The following is a 12,198-nucleotide window of genomic DNA, read 5'->3' as shown; positions in this document are numbered from 1 at the left end:
ATATATGTATATATATATAGCGTGTGTGTGTGTGTGTGTGTATTTTTGGGGTTGGCGGGGGTGAGTTTGGCCTCCTTTCAGCATGTCGACTTCCTGCGTGGGGGGTACAGGAAATGACGTCACTCAAATAACAGCTTTGCCCCGCTAAGTGCCTCCAATCGACGAGCGCTAATAACAACCTGCCTCCCCTCTCCTTCTCCATCCGCCCGTCAAGGCCGCAGCCTCACGCCAACTTTCTGCACTCTCCCTCGTCTTCCTCCTTCCGTCCCTCTCTCGTCTCCGGCGGCGAGCCAGCGAGCGAGCGAGGGCAGGGGGCGCGACACCTGTTTCTAATCAGCGGGGGTCTGATGACGATGGGGAGGATGAGGAGGACACACGGAGGTGAGACGGCAAAAAAAAAAAAAAAAGCAAAATGAAAGAGGACGAAGAGCAGAGCAAAAGAGGAGCGCTCTCATGAACTCGCGCTTCCGCATATGCACGCACGACAGGAAGTGGTTCGGCTGCAGAAGCCGCAAAGCCTTCATTTGCATGTCAGATGACGCGGAAGTGATTGGTACTACCGTGAACTCTCACGCGGGCACTTTTCATGTCATTTGAATGGCGGAACAAAAGCCGCTGGAGTGGGCGCGAGGCGGCGTGGAGGAAACAGGAAGTGGACGGATGGCTGCGGGCTCGGCAACGCTCGTGCCTTCTACGCTACGCCAGTCGAATGATGCGTGTGGCTTATCTCGTACGCGCGCGCACACGTAGAGCACCTCGCGTCCTCGCCTCCTCATGTCCTCGCTACACAGCCTTGTGGCCTCCTTTCATCCAACTCGCCTTGCCTCCTCGCTTCATGACGCCGCCACCCCCCCCCCGCTGCCCAACTCGTCCTCTGACCTCCTCAAGGCCGCGAGCTTCTCTCGCTCTCGTTTCATCACCTCCTCATCTTATCACCTCGATCACTTGATCAGCCCGTCCCCATCTCGCGAGGCCACGTGGAGGAAACAGGAACTCGACAAATTGCTGTCGTCGGGGCAACTGTCCGCTGCCACCCTATCGTAGTCAAATGAAGCCCATCTGTTATCTCACACGCACAAAAAAAAAAAAAAAATCCATCTCCCGTGCCATTCCGTCAAGGGCGCAGCTTGCATCCGAGTCTCAAGCCACCATCACCATGGCAACTCAAGATACACTTTCTCTTCACTTCCTGCCTTTTTTACCACACACTTTGCCTCATTTCAACGCGTGAGCGAAAGTGAAAGCGTGCGCGTGTGTCAACCGAGACAGAAAGTCATATTTCAGAAATTGCATTTCAAAGCTTTCTCATATTTTTTTTTTACAATAGAAGAGACACGTTTAGTCTATTTTTTTTCTCCAACATTCTGAAAAATATGACTTCAATTAAAAGAAAAAAAACAACAACTACCAACTACAGTATGAGCGTCTCAGCTCCGGTTTATATGCTCATTTTAAACATAATCGACATCAGGTGACGTCGTCACAAGTGGAACAGATGCCAAGGTTGTCATGGTAACACACGACGCCAGGCCAATGACATGTTAACCCTCCGCACGCACACATGCACAATAAAGAAGATTCGTTCATGTATGAGGTGACATAAAGGAACGATGGAGCAGATGGAGGCATGCAGGGGACAGTGCGGATGCCGGCGCCATGGCAACCGCATGCAGAGCCGCTACACGCAATCAGAGCGTCGTCGCGTGCGCGCACACGTTGAGCTCGTGCTCTGATTGGCCGGCTGAGGCGCTCGGGCAGGAAGTGACTCACACACACACACACACACACACACACACACACACACACGCACACACACACACACATTTGCGTTGTGTGTTGTTGCTTTGATCCTACCTGATTGTGGTCCAGCGGTCCAGCCCAGTAAACACACAAACGGCCTGCAGTCGCTGGAGGACACACAGAAAACAGGGTCAAAATCTTAGCATCGGTCATTTTGCCTCCAAGTAACCATTTTAGCCATGGAAAGTTGGAAAATAAATATATCAGCCATTGAGGCCAGGTTGACATGCAGATCCGCACCAGCTTGGGTGCACGTGTCTGTCAAGATGGGACGCACCAAAAAGTCTCAGCGACCTCATGCCCGAGATTGAAGAGGAAATCGGCCATTTTGTTTTGGAGCAACCATTTCAAGACAAATTTCAGAGCTCGCACTTCGGAAGTCCAACTCACCAATCATAAGCTTTTCTATTTCGTGAGGCCATTTTGCTGAGCTTTTCTAAAGTGGGCGGAGCTCGCCAAAGTTGGCGCAAACTTGGGCCGATTTGCCTTGAAAAAGGTGGTGCGAGTGTCTGTTCATCTTTCATATCGGATTCCATTCGATGGCGTATTGAATAAAGTGGCAGGTGAAGAACTTTTATCTTGTAGCGGCTTGGGGGGGGTTTGGGGGGGCTTAAATGTGAATTGAATGTGAAACACGTTTTTTTTCCCATATTTTTACATCCTTAGCTGATCCTGACCTCACGTTTCTACGATCACTTTGTCTTCTCCCCTGAGGCTTTTTCAACAAATATTAAATAAAATAAAATAACACACAAGGGACATTCTGCTTCACGTCAGCTTCGTGTCATTTTGACTTGTTTTTTTTTTTTTTTGTTTTTTTTTCCTCTGTGTTGCCTTTTTTTAGTGCTAAACCCGCTGGGCTTTCTCGTGCGTCTCGCCCGCTGGCGCACGATGGCTTTGAATCTCCTGAAAGCTTTTCAAACACCTTGTGCATGTGTGCGTATGCAAATGAGTCAACCTAGCGAAATGCCAGCACATTTTGTGGACAAGGACAATTCATTAGGTACACTTACTTGTTAAGTGTTTTTTTTTTTTCTTTAGACATTTATATTTCCGGTCGCATTTTTTTTTTTTTTTAAAGACAACTTCTTACTTTCACTCCCTGCATTTGAAAACACATTTTTAGTTTCCCCAAAGTTATCAAAAAGATATTCTATATAATTGACAGAAACATTCATTTACGCTTTTTACTTTTGAGATCTGTACATAGATAAAAAAAAAAAAAAAATCAAACAGAAGACAAAAATAGAACATACAGACAATCAGAGCCGCAAAACACTTTCAAAACTATTCAAACAAACTGTTATCACTTTCGCAGTCGGAATCGCAGAGGATCTGCTGACCTGAGACCGTTTCGAGATGTCAAAAGAATCTTCGAACTCTTCGTGAAATGCGCAGGCGGCAAGTGGAGCGAGGCCAAAATCAAAGTTCTGTGCTCCCCCACTTACGTACTTCAATTGCAAGGCGAGCAGCGGCATTCGGAGCCAACTGGAAACCTTTTTAAGGGAGGAGCGGCTGGCGCCAAAGTAAAGTCAAATACGATGAGTGAGATATGAGCGCTGTATGGTGGCAGTGAACCCAAACTTGCTTTGCGATCGGCAGCAGTGAAGCAAATATGAACAGTTCCTCCAAAAAGAGCCTCCAAGCTTATTAATGCCACTCCCAGTTGAGGTTTTCCCCCAAACCAAACAGAAAACAAAGAGAATTACACTTTCTGCATTGAAACCAGCTCAACAACTGCCAAAAGAAATGCCTCACAAGCTGAATGCTAATGCTAGTTAGCATCTATGCTGCGGTGCTTTAACCCTTTAAGCTATGGATTGAAAGCAGATCAGCAAGCTGAAGAAAGACAATCTAACAGTACCCACAGTGACATACTCGTCACCCTCTGCGCAGAACAACAAATATTAGTGCCGTACTGATAAGCTCAGAGTGTATTTGAGATGCGAGAAGGACACGCCCAATATGATTGGCTACTTCAAAGAGTCAAGGACCGCCAGAACTCAAGCAGGATTCTTCAGTTTCACTGTATGTTTGTCTTAAACTGCCCCCTGGTGGCCACTGTACTTGTTCGGTACGTTTGAGAGTCTGTGCCATTTCACTTTTATTTAAGTAAAGGAGTGTAATCAGGATTCCTACTTTATCAGCGTAGTTTGTACACAAGTCTGTGGACTTCAAAAGAGAGCCTCCGTTGCTTCGGCCAACTATGTTGGGCACCATGAGAACACCGAGGAGCGGCTCACGGGTGTTCTTAATGTTGTGTCCTCTGAGCGTGCGTAACGACAGATGGGATGCCGCCATTTTGCAACGCGCCGATTTAGCACAAGCGCGCTCTGTATCAATGCTTAACGGTGCTTGATTGCGAGCTGCTGAGAAACTAGGCCAGTTTGGGGAAGGCTGCTGCTGTCCGCTCGCACGCCTTTCATTGCAACAACACGCTCTCATGGGACCGTCACGCCGTATAAATAGAAGGTCGGCCGCACTTTTCAAAGATTTCACTTTCATTTGGAAGACTCACAGCGGCACCTCGGATTCCCGTCGACGTCCTCCCGAAATGGCGAACCAACACACTGAGACTAGGAGGCTTGGGGAAGCGTCTCCCATCCGTGTGGGTGACTTGACAACGCTGAGGCCGCGCATATGACGGACCAGAGCTGCGAAACGAGAACAACAATTTGCCAATTTTTTACTCTGTTTTTAATTTAAACAAATACTGTACTATAAAGACATAAATTGTTATGCCTGAAATTCATCTCTTTATTGTTATAAGCGTAACGGGACCTATATATATATATATATGTATATATATTTTTTTTTTTTTTTTAATCTACGATGCTTGCGCACACGCTGAGAGAAAAAAAAAAGAAGCAAAACTATGTTGTGACATTGCGGACATCTCTTGCGGTTTCTTCTCTGGTGTTTCCTCTCATGCAATGACAACCTCGTAAAAAGCTTAAATAACACTCACTCCTATTTTTTTGCTTCTGCTCTCAGGCGGATTTTTTTTTCCAACTGAGGTCACATCATTAGTGGGAAAATTGTTTAAATGACTTATCTTGGTGTCATTTGTTTATCTCACAAAAGTGTGGCATTAGAACGAGGATGGGCAGAGTTTTATATCCACTGCATGTGTGTGCATGTCCGCGTGTGTGCGCGTGTGTGTGTGTCAATAATTCAGCCAGGTGCTCTCAGGTTCCTCTCAAGCTCGCTTACAAGACGGCCAAAAGTTTGCCGTGGCATTGAGGGCCAGCGAGATGAGTTACAGTTGGCCTTTGTGGCGCGCGCGCTGCCCCCGCTTGGAAAGTCTTCGGCCTGCCAGCAAGTTTCCTCTTTTTTTTTTTTTCTTTTTGTCTTCCCGGCGCCGGCGCGCTGCGAGACGCCACTTCTCAAGCAAGACGCACGCGCAACGTCTGCGTCGCTAATGGATCGCTTACGTATCATTAGCAACACTGATAAGACTTTGAAGCCTTGAAGCACATCATAAGGCTCACAAATGCTAACTTCCTTAGCGTCGCGGTCATGCGAGCTTCCATTGCTAATGAGTTCTTGATGGTATCAGTGGGTCAGAACCGGCAGGAGTCAAACACAGCGTGGACTAGTGAGTCTCAAATTTTTCACACCACCGAAATTTTCCAAGCACCATCCTGACCATGATTAAAATACAGAAGCATAGTAGGCCCTAGTGTTCATCAAAAAACAAGGCAGGGTTTATCCAGAATCAGAATCAGCACACCCATAGATTTGTTGCCATGGAATGAAATGGAACAGACACAACCAGTCCGAGCGACGTATATGAAAAAAATTATAAAATAATAATTATAATAATATATATATATATATATATTTTTTTAAACAGGGATGGGAACCTGTCGGGTCACCTTCTACAGTGCATGTCAGGGTGGGGTGGGGAAAATTACAGCGCTCCTGCAGAGGCCAGGCTTCACAGACATCAGGCCGCCACCACATCCCATCTGCAGGTGCGCCATAATAGTGGAACGGAGAAAGGTTGGGAAAGGGGAATAAAGGAGTTATTCCCAAAAAGTACATTCGATATTCTTGAAAGTCACATTATGCACATTTTGATCACTAAATCTGCATTCAAATCATTCAATTGGCGGCGCAACAATTAATTGATGAATTGACAACTAATGGATTCAGAAATTAAACGACAGTTATTTTGATTAGCGCTGAATTGTTGACAGTCTTTGTTGAACTGAAGCATGTACAAATTCTTTGGCATCTCAGCTTCTCACCAGAAAATATTGTCCGATTTTTGTCATCCTGCATGAAAGCAGACGTTGTGCTGAATAAAAACTAGACCATTGCAAACATCTGCTTTGACTTTGGAAAAAATGAGTAACACTTTTGGTGATTTTCTAACAGACTCTGCTGGCCGAACCAGGAAGTCAATCAGAATCGATTTCGGTGTTTTCTGCACTGACCATTTGAAGTCATGTCCGGGTTTTTTTTTTTCAATAATGGGAAGGAAATTTTAAAAACATATCAATTTACCAATTCAATTAATTGAAAAAAAAGATTAACCGATCAGTCAATTATTCACCCTTTCATGCACCAATAATGATAACCTGCAACCTGATGACATGATAAGCTGTCCACTGTAGTAACCGCTGTCCCTCAAAGGGTTAAAAGAATAATTTGTCGCAACTCGAATAATAGCACTGAGAACTAAAATTATCATCTAGAATTGGATTTTGGTGGGAAAAAAAAAAGCCAGAAATTTTACTTTCAGACCATATTGCCCAGCTCGAACAAAAACTCACTTTTTTTTGCTTGCTTTTGATACTTGACAAGAATAAAGACAAAAATCGTTTCAGTTTGACCCCGGAAAACAATTTCCGATATGTTTTGAAAATTCTTTCCCAATCTGTCCGAGGTGCCGCTTAGATTTGTAAACAAAACACACGAGAATCCTCAAAGTGCACGTTCGCCCAAAGTGAGGACATCTGTGAGCATGCGGACGAAGCTTTGGCCGCCTTATGAGGCCATCTGGGATTTTGAGCGAGGCGCAAAAGCCTTCATTCGTGGCCGTAGCCGAGGCCTGTCCAAACCTCTCCTCCATTATCTGCGCTCCTCATTGTTGGGCTTTATGGCTCCTTTCAAATTTGCGGTGACCGAGAGGACGCGCAGATGGGACCGGACTTTGACAAAACAAAAAAAAGTAAAAATCATGCCGCCCAAATTTCTCATTGATAATTTTTCGCTGGAACTGCTTTGTGTGAAATATATATATATACATATCTCTATTTTGAAACAATGCTGTTCTCCTTATCCTGACCCGGGCTGGCCACCCCCGCATTTGCACAGTGAAATCATTGTGCTGTGGCTATATTTGCACTCTTTCAACATTTTATTTGCGCACGTTCCAACAAAACATTTTTGCTTTGTTTGTGCTGCTCTACCGACGCCGCTTCCTACACTCTTCACTCTCATGTGTCTTAAAGAAGGAGTTAGCCATTAAAATAAATTGTCATTTGTGATATATCTCAGAGTAACTTGACAGTCATACATGAGTAAAAAAATAGTTTTGAAAAACATACAAACAAAAAAATTCAGCCGTCTATGGACAAATCTTGTCCCTGTAATTTCACGTTGAAGAAACCACCGTGCCCGAGGAAAAACAACAAACAAACAGCAACAATCAGAGACACAAGGTGTGATTGATGAGGTGTCAATCACCTTCTGCTTGCAAATACAGCAGCCAGAAAGCCAGAAAGTCAAGCGAGCGGCCAAGGCAATGCGAGCACTTTGACCGGACAAAAAACATCAAGTAGCCTTGCCAATATAACAAAACGTCAACTTGACAGTTCACAGATTGGTGGATTTCATCCCCAAACCCAATGACATGGCCAAAACACACACACACACACACACACACACACACACACACACACACACACACACACACACACACACACAAACTCCACCCAAATGCACAAGCTAGCCCAACACCGGAAGCTAATGGTGCTAATGCAAATCTTTTGGCTTTGACATAACAGGTTATTTGGCTCTGAAACTTGATTCCAGTGATTGCAGCCGCAAAGTCATTGGCGCAGACATTCTGCATGGCTGAGCTTATTATTTGGGCCCGGCCAATTTGTCGGTTAGCCGACTTCCGTCGGCCAATTTGAGCACTTTTCAAATGGATCAGAATCGGTTGGACTTTAGTCAATAAAATGCCAAACTATTCTTAATTTTTCATGAAACTGAAAATGCTGTTGTGCAGAATGATGTCATTGCAACATTTGTGTTGGCCGGGGCAAATTTATGATGTCAATAAGCCCCACTGTGACATCATAGTAAGGCACAGACACATTTTAAGATAAACAATGACTAATGATTGAATTGGTTGTTTATTTCAATATTGATGGTTGGCCAACCGCTCATGAAACACAACTATTATATAAAACAAATTTTTAAAAGTCAATTTTCGACTGGGGGCCAGTCACATTATCAAGATTGAATAAAAACAACAATTTTGCAGCCATGAATAATGTGTGACATGCAATCGAAATATTGATTAATAATATTTACATAATTCCTGGATAGTTGGATAACATCCACACTGCAGTTTCGAGCAAATATTTGCTCCATTCATTAAAAAAAGAGAAAAAGAAGACAAATAAAAACAACAAAAATAGTGCATCCACAAAGTATTCACAGCGGATCCTTTTTTTCGAAAATACTACAGCCAAAAATGACGTTTTTCTCTTAACATGTTCATCAAGAACCAGTCCACTGTCGAAAAGATTGCAAATGTATCAAAAGAAATAAATGCCCCAAATGTGACTGGAGTGCTTCATGGACGCGGCGGCCTTCCGTCGGAGTCTCCCCAGCTGGGGCCCTTCTCTCGACGGCAACACGTCATGGAACATTCCCGGAACCAGCCAGCGCACCACCCACCAGCCTGGCTCCTCAGACGCTCTCTCGCAGAGGAAACAAACAGCACACACTCACTTAAAGTCCTTTCCCAAATATGCAACCCTTTTCCGACGTGGACGCACTAACACAACTTAAAAAAAAAAGTGCAGCAAGCACAACATGAAAGCGCGAGCGAGGGCGACATAAGGTCACTGGCAGCCCGGAAACACTTGGCAACAATTATCCACCAAACGAGTAACTAACCATCACCGGCGAGCGGCTGTCAAGCGGCCGACGATCGGTCCCCGATCGCCGGTCGGTTTCCTGCCTCAGCCCGCGTCTTCGCCAGCCTGCGCTCGGTCGTGCAAATTCCTCGGGCTGTTACGCAACGCGGCTAATCTGCATGCAAGGCAACGCGTGCCCGCCCGGGGTATTCCCCACTGCACCGCGGTGAACTCGCCAGCCACGAACGGCTCGTCCGCCGGCCACCGAGGAGGCTTCCAACGCGACCGCGAATACAAGAGAAGACTACGGCGGGGGCAAGGCGGCTCTTACCTGCCGGGAGCGGGGATGACAACAAGCCGCCGCGGTGACGCCAGCTCCCTTCCGGGGCTTGACACCTCTCGGTTCGCCTGAGGTCGGACGAGGGGACGGAAGGACAGACGGAAGGCGGCCGGCGGTGGCGGAGGCGAAGGCGGAGGCGAGGAATCCACGCGAGAGCCGCGCGAAGAAAAGTTGCGCGTCAAAACGGAAGAAATCCTTCCCGACCGGATTTCTGGTAACGGAGCTCCGCCGCCGCAGTCAGCCACAGAGCGAATGCGAGCGTATGCGTGTGTCGGGGTGAAATCCGGAGACACGCACACACGCACGCGCACACGCGCGCGATCGCGCGCACGCTCACACGGGGTTATTCCGAGCGCCACTTCCCAGAATAGAAGCAGCGGCGAGAGGGAGTGACTGACAGACACTGTGTGCGTGTGTGTGCGCGCGCGTGTGTGTGTGTGTGTGTGTGTGTGTGTGTGTGTGTGTGTGTGTGTGTGTGTGTGTGTGTGTGTGCGTGTGTGTGTGCGCGCGCATGTGTGACGTCGTCGGATCCCCCAGTGCGCAACCAGGGCAGAGGGAGGGGAGGAAGGAGGAGCACTGGCCGAGGACGACGCTCTGTCTGCCGGCTTAAGAGAGCAGGATTCCCCGGTCACCTCTGGAGCGACCTGTCTCTCTGACTGTCTGTCTGCCTGTCGGTCTCTGACTGTCTCAGTGGATGACTTCCTTCCTGTGTATCCTTTCACATACACACGCACGCACACGCGCACGCACACACCCACACACACTGGTCGTTCCAATGCAAATATGAAGCAAAACATCAGGGTTGACTGAAGTGCTGTATAATTCTTTTGGCATCTAAAACTATATCGTAAGTAACATTACAGTGTCGCAAGACAAGATAAATCCCGCATTTCTTCCCAGTATTCTGGAATGAAACATCTGTCCAGGGGTGCAACAGCGTTTGCCCCAGCCAAGTGGGCGTGGCTATCGCTGGGCAACACCATCTGAGGAATTTGGTTAAACTACATCTCTGCTGTACATCTGCCCCAGGCAAAATTAGCATGCCATTGTCAGGATTTTTTTTTCAATGAATTATTTTTTGGGGATGGTGGGGGGGGGGGGCGATATGGCGTTAAATTTGAGCAGGCAAGACGGAGTCATGTGTCCTCCCTGGAAAAATGTTCCCTGAATGTGTCTGATGTCTGCCAACGTGACTTCAGCGTCAACTGAGCCACCCTGTCAATGTCTGGACTGGCAGTAGGTTAAATAAATATTCAGGTCAGGGGATTTCCAAAGGCATCCAAAGATGAGATTCACGTGGATGGGGTGGGTGGGGGTGTCCCCCAGGGTGGGGGCTTCCAAAAATATGCGGTCTGGTATGTGGAATGACGACCCGCCGCATTTCTCAAGGACCGCTGGGGACATTTGGAGGTGACAACATTGAGAGGAGCAACAGAACAGCCCATTTGAAGAAAAGAACATCAAAATTGCACTACGCTGATCAAAAACATCATCAAATGTAATTAGGCGCTTCAAAATCAGGATTTTGGAGCCCATCTCAGAGTTTTGAAGAAGAAAAAAAACATACAGTCTAGCCCCGCTATTCGCAGGGGATTGGGTTAACCTGCGTGTGAGCGTCTGGCTGCGAGTGGTGGCCTACAGCAGATTTTTGTGCTTGCTGTACTGGTGAATTTGTGTGTTTGACTATTTGTCCCATTCAAGAAAAGGCGGCTGTGACACTCCACGCACACACGCGAGGGCATTACTTAATTGCTTCATTATTTCTTCACTTCACTCGTGCAGTCAAAAGGTCAAAAGGTCACGAGTAATTCAAATTTCTCATCACCGTCTTTTCCCCAAATCAGCATCTCAACGCCAAACTTTCCTCTTTTCGTTACACATGATAAACAAACTGCCATGTGTGTGTGTGCATGCGCGTGAGTGTGTGTGTCACATTGTGTTCTTTTGCGGCGAAAAATCTTGTCATTTTCCCGACAGCGTGCAGCAAAAAGCTAGGTGCGTGCGTGCGCGTGTGCGTGCGCGCACGTTGGCCAGCTCTAAGTGGATTAACGCCTGCCTCGACCTATAAGAGGCTCATCGTTGCACGACCTCGTCAGCGGTGACGCCGTGGCAACGAGCGCCATGGCGACGGCGCGGCGGCCATTTGCATAGGCAGGAAAGGGAGGTAAACGGCGTGCTTGCTCAAGATGACCGCGTGACTTCTCGCCGCCGCACTTGAGAATCACTCGCGAGACATCATGTGACTCGCCCGTTTTGCAGTCTCGCAAACTCGAGCTCACGCCGACACAACCACACACAGACCCTCGCACACTCAGCCACACTCGGCAACACCTTTTCTCACTCACACACACTCGCAAACTCTCACACGCTTTCAAAAACTTGCAGTCTCTCAAGCTCACACACTCGTTCCCACTCACACACATGCACCACACGTTCACACCATTCTCTCATGCACACTCTGTCAAGTATTTTTGCTCCCCCTTTGGTTACAGTGTGGCTGCGTTGCCAGATGTTGAGTCATGTGATTCAGACTCGTCGTTGGCCTTAAACGACCGCAGCACGAGCTCCTGCTGCCATTGTTGACTTGAACACAAAAACAAGTGCAAAAGCAGCAACTTGCTGAGTCGGGTCCCAAATCGGATGTCAGCGGGACCCGGACCTGCCCGCCCCACTCTCATGTGTTCTGACCAACTTTCCAGAAGATGGGAAAAAGCCGATGGCATCAAGGGGAAGACTAATTTGAAGAGTTGGGCCACATCTACAAATTGTGAAGGCCTTTATCAGATTACGTTGACATGGCAACACATGGAGGCTTAAATATAATTGGCCCAAAAAAAAAAAAAAAAAAAAAAGATGATCGACAGGAGAGACTTTGAGCTGGGCGAGCGCCTTCACCATGTCATCATCGCAATAAAATGGACTATTTCCAAACTGCTTGATGGAGTGTGAAGTCGT

General features: G+C 47.0%; 1 protein-coding gene and 1 long non-coding RNA gene across 3 annotated transcripts in view; one reads left to right on the top strand and one right to left on the bottom strand.

Annotated features, from left to right (window-relative positions):
* Positions 1–9,675, bottom strand: part of hivep2a (HIVEP zinc finger 2a) — a 51,644-nt gene extending 41,969 nt beyond the window's left edge. The window contains exons 1-2 of the mRNA XM_019871452.1: positions 9,235–9,675; positions 1,855–1,907 (exon numbers count right to left, since the gene is read on the bottom strand). The gene's annotated coding sequence lies outside the window, so the exon portion shown is untranslated. The remainder of the gene's footprint in view (positions 1–1,854; positions 1,908–9,234) is intronic.
* Positions 9,343–12,174, top strand: LOC109516728 (uncharacterized). 2 transcript variants are annotated; one of them, XR_002168396.1, is made up of 2 exons: positions 9,343–9,457; positions 9,781–10,698. It is a non-coding gene; the product is annotated as an uncharacterized LOC109516728 (long non-coding RNA). The 2 variants fall into 2 exon arrangements; XR_002168397.1 differs by lacking the exon at positions 9,781–10,698 and adding an exon at positions 11,736–12,174 and having other exon boundaries at positions 9,368–9,457.
* The last annotated feature ends 24 nt before the right edge of the window (positions 12,175–12,198 follow it).

Source organism: Hippocampus comes, unplaced genomic scaffold (genome assembly GCF_001891065.2).
Source record: "Hippocampus comes isolate QL1 unplaced genomic scaffold, H_comes_QL1_v1.1 scaffold100, whole genome shotgun sequence".
Lineage (NCBI taxonomy): Eukaryota > Metazoa > Chordata > Actinopteri > Syngnathiformes > Syngnathidae > Hippocampus > Hippocampus comes.
The sequence above is the reverse complement of the archived record's forward strand: the minus strand, read 5'-3'. Positions and strand labels throughout refer to the sequence as shown.